The sequence below is a fragment of the Coenobita brevimanus genome, chromosome 22 (assembly GCF_032717465.1).
Source record: "Coenobita brevimanus isolate Jiangsu-jjx chromosome 22, ASM3271746v2, whole genome shotgun sequence".
Classification (NCBI taxonomy): domain Eukaryota; kingdom Metazoa; phylum Arthropoda; class Malacostraca; order Decapoda; family Coenobitidae; genus Coenobita; species Coenobita brevimanus.
Genome location: NC_136975.1, coordinates 25611725 through 25620443, shown reverse-complemented (window position 1 = coordinate 25620443; position 8719 = coordinate 25611725). Strand labels below are relative to the sequence as shown.

The 8719-nt window shown below is 40.1% G+C and overlaps 1 non-coding gene across 1 annotated transcript; it reads right to left on the bottom strand.

The window, feature by feature from the left end:
- Window positions 1-8355: 8355 nt before the first annotated feature.
- On the bottom strand, window positions 8356-8474 carry LOC145392600 (5S ribosomal RNA). Its single transcript, XR_013896031.1, has one exon. It is a non-coding gene; the product is annotated as a 5S ribosomal RNA (ribosomal RNA).
- Window positions 8475-8719: the final 245 nt, after the last annotated feature.

Sequence of the window (8719 nt, the reverse complement as noted above, 5' to 3'; positions counted from 1 at the left end):
TGGGAGGAGGGATGTGGTGGAGGGTGGTGGGAGGCCGGCATAGGGAGAGTGTGACCTTGGAACCAGCTGATATTGGTTCAGGGTAGAGGTATTGGTCGGGAGGGGTAGGGTTGGTTGGGGTAGTGGGGAGGGCTACTAGGGGGCCATGAGGGGTGTGGGGGAGAGTGCATGGGTGCTTGAAAACACTTGTACTGACGATGCCAGCCTTTAGGGAGTATCACATTGTCAAGAAGTACTAAAAACATTGAAATAATGTGTAAATAGTGTGTAAATAACTGTGAATACCTAAACAGACATAAATTTCTTAGTAAATCATGGAAAACATAAAATAAGCCGATCTTTATTAGTTACTTTCTTGTGTTTTTTTGTTATTTTAGTTGTAATATAGTGTTCATACAGCATTGTGAATTAGTGAAAGAAACAAAGACATACTCAGCACTTATTCTGGCACGAGATATCATCCCTCTTCCCTCCACCAACCACCGCCAATGCACCACGGCAACCTTGAACATGCTCAGCCCAGCCGCCATGCACCTGCTCCCTCACACTACATCACCACCTCCAAATCACCAACAGTGAGTAGGTATGCACTTTTTATGTGTTTTTTGTCATTTGTGATTGATTTGTAATGAAAACAATATATATATTTTGGGAAAATCAATTACCTTAAAAATAACCCGGTTCTGGGATGTGCATAGGTCTACCCATGCCCGGTGCCTAGGGGTTAAAGTGTTCTCTCCATCTACTCACCTTTTCTCCCTTCTTCGCTAGTAGTCTACCATGTTTATCTTTCACTCTCCTGCTAACTTCTTTGCCTCCCTGTCTAACTCTCTTTACCTCTCTCCAGAATATTTTCTTACAGTCCCTCCACTTGACACTCAAATTCCTTCCAAATTCCTCATCCACTGTCATCTTACTCTCTCATTTTCTTGTTTTCACCCCTCCCTTCCTTTCTACCTATAAATTTCTCTTCTGTCTCTCAACTTCTTCCACGCCCCAATGTCTCATCCATTCATTATACAGTATGCTTTCTTCTTTTCTGCCACAGCCTGTATCATCTCTTCATTCCACTATGCTGTTCCTTGCATCTCCTTTCGTCTTCTCTTCACCTCACACACCACCTCACAAGCTGCACATATTTCTTCAGTGAGTATCTTGCACACACCTTCCACATCCCCCACCTGCTCCAATTCATATTTACCCAATCGATCCTCCACTTCTCTCGTATATTCTGCCTTTTCCTCATCCTTCTGTAACCTTTCCACTCTCCTTGCATCTACTCCTTCATCCCATCCTTCCTCTCTTCTATTTCTTCATTTTACTTGGACCTTGATTCTGACCACCACTTGTTGGTGGTCAGAAAGTCCACTCCCCCAACTTCTGTATGTTCTTTCATCCATCACACACCTTTGCATCCTTTCATCCACACACACATAATGAATCATTGCCTTCCTTTCATTCAGTTCACCCTCCACCCTTCTCATCACTCGCCATGTATACCTGTGGATCATTTTGTGCCTGAAGAGGGTATTGGCGATCAAGCCTTTGCCCAGAGTCGGAGACATAAAAAAAATAAAAATAAAAAAAACTTCCAGCACAAATATCCACTAAAGCACTGCCATTCTCATCTATCTCAGTAGGTACACCCCACTCCCCAAATATTGCATCCACCTTCACATTCCCTACTTTTACCATTCATATCACCAATCAAAAAACACTCTCTCATTCCTTCCAAACTTTTCCATGCACACTGCCACATTTGTCCAGAACTCTCCTCTCACTCTGCTTGCACGGTCTTGCGTTGGCACATACACGCACCCAATCGCCCACAACTGTAGTCCAACTTTCAATCTTACCCACACAATCTCTGAGCCAACTGATCCATTTTCTCTTATATTCTTCTTCCATCTGTTACTCACAACACTATACACTCCTTCTTTTGCCCTCTCATTCTCACCTACTCCTGCACATATACCCCATCCATACTCCCATTCTCTCACACTCGCTCCTCGCCTTTTAGTTTCAGTTAATCCACATACATCCACTTTCACACCCTCGAGCACTTGGACAATCTCTGTCTCCTTCACCTCATCATTTGCACCCCTTACATTCCATCTCGCCATCCATATCATGTCCTTTGTTTGGTCTTTAGTCATCTTTTGGTCAGTCCTGGTCCGATGCTTCTTGTTCATATTTTAATTAGTTGTTTTCCGGGGAGCGGCACTAACCCTCCGCCAACTCACTTGCTGTCATGTAGGAAACACATGTCAGTTGGTTATAAGGTTACCACCCAGCGTTGTAAATGCTTTCCTGGTTTACAGGAAATCATTTGGCTTGCAGCTTGTAGAGCTACCCTAAAACAGAGTACCACTGTACTAAGTGGGTGGATGATGGGCGCCCCTACCTACCTGATAAAACACTATTCATTAATCGCTTGAGGGTTGCCGGAGCCATGTGAATCCCCATTGACATTCTACGGTACTGAAAACGACCGCTATTTGTGAAAAATGATGTATAGCCTATTTGCGTGATTCCTCATCTAGCTCTATCTTGTAATAGCCACTAAGCAAATCGATTGTTGAAAATACATGGTAATCTAGTCCAGTATTTTGAAAGATGTCACTTAACAATGGCATGAGAAAAAATCAGAAATCGTTTGCGTGTTTAATATGCGATAATCAATGAGTGTACCCATTTCATCATTTCGTTTAGGTACAAAGAAAAGTTATGCGTTCTGTGAGGAAACTGAATATTCAATGATACCCAAATACAGCATTTAATCCAAATACTGTTTAGCTAATGCATGCCACTAGTATTTAACTCTATATCCTGGCATGTACATGGAATGTGTGTCAGGTTTTACATTAATTGTGTGAAGTATGAAATTCATACAACCTATTTTTTCACCAGATAATGCAATTGTCTGTCGGTGTTTTTCTGGTTAATCGTGTAAGTCATTCTCTGTCTATCTATTTAGTCCCGTAAGGGGTGGCCACAAACAAATCGCTTCCATGTCGCTCTGTTCCTTGCCATTTTACTTCCCTCCCCCAAGATCACATCCACCTCTCTTATATACCTTTCCACTATATTCCTCCATCTCATCCTTGGTCTCCCCCTCCCTTTCTCCCCCTCCACCTCACGCACATACACTCTCCTCGTCAGTCTCTCGCTCTCCATCTTCTCCATATGGCCAAACCACCTTAATGTATTTCTCCCAACACTTTCTATCTCATCCACATCCACATCACAACGCTCTTTCACTTCCTCATTTGTCAATCTGTCTCTCCATGTGACTCCATATGCTCCTCAAATAATTCATTTACGCTGCTTTCACTCTTGATCTGTGTCCCTCCAACAAGGTCGAGGCTTTACCTCCATATGTTAAAGTCGGTGTCACAATACTGTCATGCAGCGACTTTTTTACTTCCATGCCCACTTCCCTGATTCTTTTCATTGATTTCAGAGAACCAGCACCTTTTCTTCCTTGTTGCACTCTTTCAAGCACTTCATCCTCCTAATTCCCATCCTTACTCATCACACTACCCTAGTGTTTAACTGCACTCACATTTTCCATTACCTTATCATTCATCCTCACTGTACATCCAGTGGCTTCATTTCTCTCGAAGACCATAACTTTACTCTTTCCTACATTCACCTTTATTCCGTTTCTTACACACTCCCGAACTCGTTCACCAATCCTTGCAACTCTTCTTCGTCTTCAATTAACAACGCAATATCATCTGGAAATAACAGTACAGGAAGTTTCCAAATCGTGCCATCTCTCAGTAGGGCCATTCCAAAATCCACTGCCCTACCTTGGACCTTTTTTATAATCCCATCAATATACAGAATGAACAACCATGGAAACATGACACATCCCTTTTTCAATCCAAAATTCAGAGAGAAAAATTCACGAAGTTCACTTTCTAAACGCACTGCAGTCCTAGCTCCCTCATACATACTCTTAACGGCATTCAGCAACTTTCCATGCACTCCATAATATTCTTAATACTTTACACATTCCTTGTCTATCCCCTAGGGTGCAGTGAAAATAGGAGTAAAAAATCAAATAACTGATTTATTGGATGTAATACCTACCAAAAGTTGCCAATGCTATTACTCATTAATGATATAAAATTTTATTGAAATAGGACTAAATTTTCTGCTCTCTTCCACCTGCTTTTTACCAACCTGTGACACAAATGACACAAATCCTTGGCACTCATTGTATTATACAGTATACATTATAATATGCATTATAATATGCAATGTACAAATGTTCATGACCCAATATGTGCAGCTTAAGCTAGCAAGCACAACACTTACAACAAATAAAAAAAAAGTTACTGTGTGGTGCGATACTCACTTCTTAGTGTTAAATGGGAGCATGATAACTCGAGCATGTATTCTTGCTTGAATAATGCCATCCCTTGCTTCTTGTCCAACAACAGCTATTGATGCCTCTGTGATTGCCTTTCCACACCTTTCCACTGCTTCTGTATGACATGGAAAATGTGGAATTTCAGTGGCAAGAGTTGTTTTGTTACGAACCACACTTTCCATGTCAGCATCAGAAAATGATTTTGTGAATGGAGTTCAGTCAGGACACACTTCTGCCAGTCAATCAAATCAATGCACTCCTAAGCATTGTGACTGATAGATGATACTTGAAAACATCTGATACCACGTTGACGTGTCTTGGAGGCTCAAACTCGCATGACTCATCGAATGCCCAGCTTCCCGATATGTTGTCGGTCAGCAAAATGTTCTCAGGGTGGCCAAAGTATCCATTTCGCTGGATCACTGGATGAACTACAGCTATCAGATCTTGCAACACATAGCACGACCTCATACTCTGCATCCACAGGTGCTTAGAGCCCTCCTTGCATGAAGGTTTTGACCTGATCACGAACCAGACTGGAGCGAAAACCTTCAGAATGAATTTAGCAGTTGTTCTGAGATTATCACTAGGCCTTTCTGTCACAACATACAAGCGCAGAACTCGATTGGCCAGTATGACCCAGCAGGACACAGTGAGTTTTCCTGGCTGACGATGTGACAAAGAGATAACAGCAATTGCCATTGATTACTGCTTGGCAAATATCCAGGAAATATTGCTGATCCGAACTCAGATATTCAACGTTAACATCCGGAAATTCACATGTTATTGGCTCAAAAGCAACGATTGACATTTCCTCACAATTTCCCAATAAAGAACTGTTTAGCCCTGAGAAACTTCTTGGTCGTGTCGTGCAACCATCCAGATGTTCAAGCAAATGATGTTGAGGAAGTTCATTTGCATGAAGAAGGCAAACAAACCATTCCAGAGGACGTTTGACATGTACTTCAAGGAGTCTTATAACACCGCCCTTCTTCCCTGTGTTCACTGCAGTGTCATCACACCCAACTGCCACCAGCTTCTGAATGTCTATGTTATTTTTACCAAGAAAATGAATGAAGGCAGCTTTATGCTTGCAGAACTGCCACTTTCAGTTTTAATGTGACCGAGATAGTTGGAGCCAGGCTCCTGTACCAGGGACATATGTTCCTCTACAGTAGTCTCTGGTGAGCTGTGCCATCAGCTGTTTCTAGAGTCAATGTTTCATCCTTTCTGCCATCAAAATCTAGGCCCTGTATTTCAGCAGTAAGACCTGCTGCTTCAGTGCAGATGGTTTCACGATACTTTTGCTGTTCTCTTATAACTTTGCTTCTGTCGATGACATCATTATAGTCCTCAGATGTTACTATGCCCTAGTCTTTCAAGACTGCAGATGCAATCTCTGCCACTGCTCTGTCTGAAACTGCATGTTGCTCTGAAACCCTCGCAGTAGGCCTATTCTCTAGCCAACGTCTTTGCTGTGATGCTGCTTGAGAAGTACATGCAGTAGTAGAAGGATGTAATGCTTGCAAAGTAAAAGCAACAGTAGCAGGCAGGGGGGCCCCCAGGTGAACACATCAGACGCACGTGCATCCACTGTGTGGCCTCCGTGCAAGAAAGGGCCCCCTGGAGCCCCGTTAGGGAAATCTCCTCAACCTTACTTAAGTAAACCTCATATTGAACAACAATATATAGTATAATATAATCAAATATATTACCTAAACATATACTCAATCACCATTAAAAGAACACAATGGTACAAAGTATTTCACAAAATTATATTCAGTAGTTACCCTAGTCATTACGTTCGGGATGGTTTTCTTTAGTTACCATAATCTTGTTTTATACCAAGTCGAATGCTGTTTTTCGGTATTTCATTGATATTTTGGATAATTGGTCACCCGAATTATGATTGATAAAACAATGATTTTATTACTGGTTAATTTCCTATACAAGAGACTCACAAGACAATCGATGATTATTATTATAATATTATGCCTATCGAATGCTGGAGAACGTTACAATCGGAGAAGAAGCAAAGGAGGTGGTAATATATTTGTTTTATAACATGTTATATATTTCTTAGGTATTTTTTTTTGCATTTTTTTTTATGCCTGCAGCCTCCATAAGAATCCAGGTACATTTCTAGATACTGAGGAATTGCAGCAGCCGTCAATTTAACCAGTTCATTTGACAAAGGGATGCATAGCTTTAAAACCTGGATGGATAGCCTGTTACTAAAGGTAGGGAAACAAAACCATAGTGAAATACCACAATAATAGGAGATAATTATGAATATTCTTTGAACATTAGGGATAACTGCCATTTCGGATTTTGGGTGCTAAACTCTACAGGCCCCACACTTAGGCTTATTATGATCTAGACTACCTAAGCCTATATGTGTTCTTGGCATTAGAAAAAATGGTATTTTTGACTGACAACACCTGCATAAGTTTTACCTAATAAAAGATTTATGTCATAATTTGCTTATATCATAGACTATAGTTCATTATTCATTATTAGGTTAATTATGCTATGTCCTGTTCATCAAAATTTTCTAATAATTCAATTTTCTAATTGACAGAATCCTTCTGACTCCCACATAATTTTTAATAATGTAAATATTCCCACTTCTAGTACTGACATTCTACGTGTGATGCTAAATACTAACCTAAGCTGGACACCCTATGTTAGATCCATTGCCAAAGAAGCCTGTAAAAGACTGGAACTCCTATACAGAGTCCAAGAAGTTTTCACTGACGAGCAGTTGGTCATAATGTTATCTTTATAACTTGGCCTAATGATTTGTGCATGTAGATGTAGTTACCAAATATAAAAACCTTGAGTACAGTGACTCAAAAACAACTTACTGTATAATTCAGCTACATGGGTAATGTAAATTTCAGATATACCATATGTATCTGCAAAGTAAACTTTTATTGTACACCTAAATTTACTGGTACCTCTATAGATAGCTTAAAAATGCAGTACAAATTGATAAAAAAAAAATCTGAATAGGCTCACTTTGCTCGCCACCCCCCAGTCCTGAAAACTGGACCTTTTACAACATGTGCATCTACCACAAATACTTTTGTGGGCGCCCCTGGTAGCAGATAATATTTCAGTGTCACTATTTCTCCCAACTTTCCGGTCATTTCTTATTGCTTTTCTTTCCGTTACAGGTGGCTTTACATTAAGTGACAAGCCAAATGGTTTCCTGTAAGCCAAGAAACCATTTACAACGCTGGGTGGTAACCATATAACCAAACCATACGTGCTCCCTACATGTCCGAAAGTGGGTTGGTAAAGAGTTAGTGCCCCTCCCTGTAAAACAAATAACTCAGAGTCGAATGGCCACCCCTTACGGGATTATGGCGTCTGGCAATAGATAGATCGATAGATTTAAATCAGAGTGAAAAAATTATGATTTAAATCAAAATGGACTTTTTTATATTAATACAGTAAAAATGAAGAAGGCAGAGATGTGATGGATGTGTATTGTAAAGATGCATCAAGTCTGATAGGCCTGTACTCTTCCTGTACTAATCTTGATCAAGTCAGACACCAGTGATTGCCTATTGTTACAAGGGAAATATTAAAAATAACAGAGGAAAAAAGGTTCCTTGATAATAATAACAAATGTGATTATACTCAGTGTTAACATGTAAACTAAACTCTTCTTTGAATACAGAGTAACATGATTCAGTCAAATGATTATGATCCTAATTTGACAAAATTTAAACTTTTAACATTGATGATGGCTCAGTACAAAAAAGTTTCCATAAAAGTGGAAAATAATAGATTTGATTTAAAAATCAAGTTATATAAAACAATCAATTTAAATATAAAAATCAGATTTTCATTCATTCATTCATTGGCAGACGCCATGTATCCCAGACGGGGTGGCCAAGGGCTTAGAGTTAATTGTTTTACAGGGAGGAGCACTAATCCTCCACCAACCCCACTTGACGTAGGGATGCCAACAGCATCTGGTGTTCCCAGGCGGTCACCCATCCAAGTACTAACCAGACTCAACGTTGCTTAACTTCGCTGATCGAACGGGAAGCGGTGTACTCAACGTGGTATGGCCGTTATACAGATTATATATATATATATATATATATATATATATATATATATATATATGTATGTATGTATGTTATTTTTTCCAACCTCGAGTGACCTCCCCCATACCAAGAAGTGCTAGCCTGTGGTGCACTGCCTTACTCCACACTTCCCATTCACATTATTATTTTCAGTTTTGTAAATCTGCTTATTTGAACAATGATATATGATCAAGCCTAATGAATGCATTGCAGCAAGTAGGAGGAAAAAAGACCA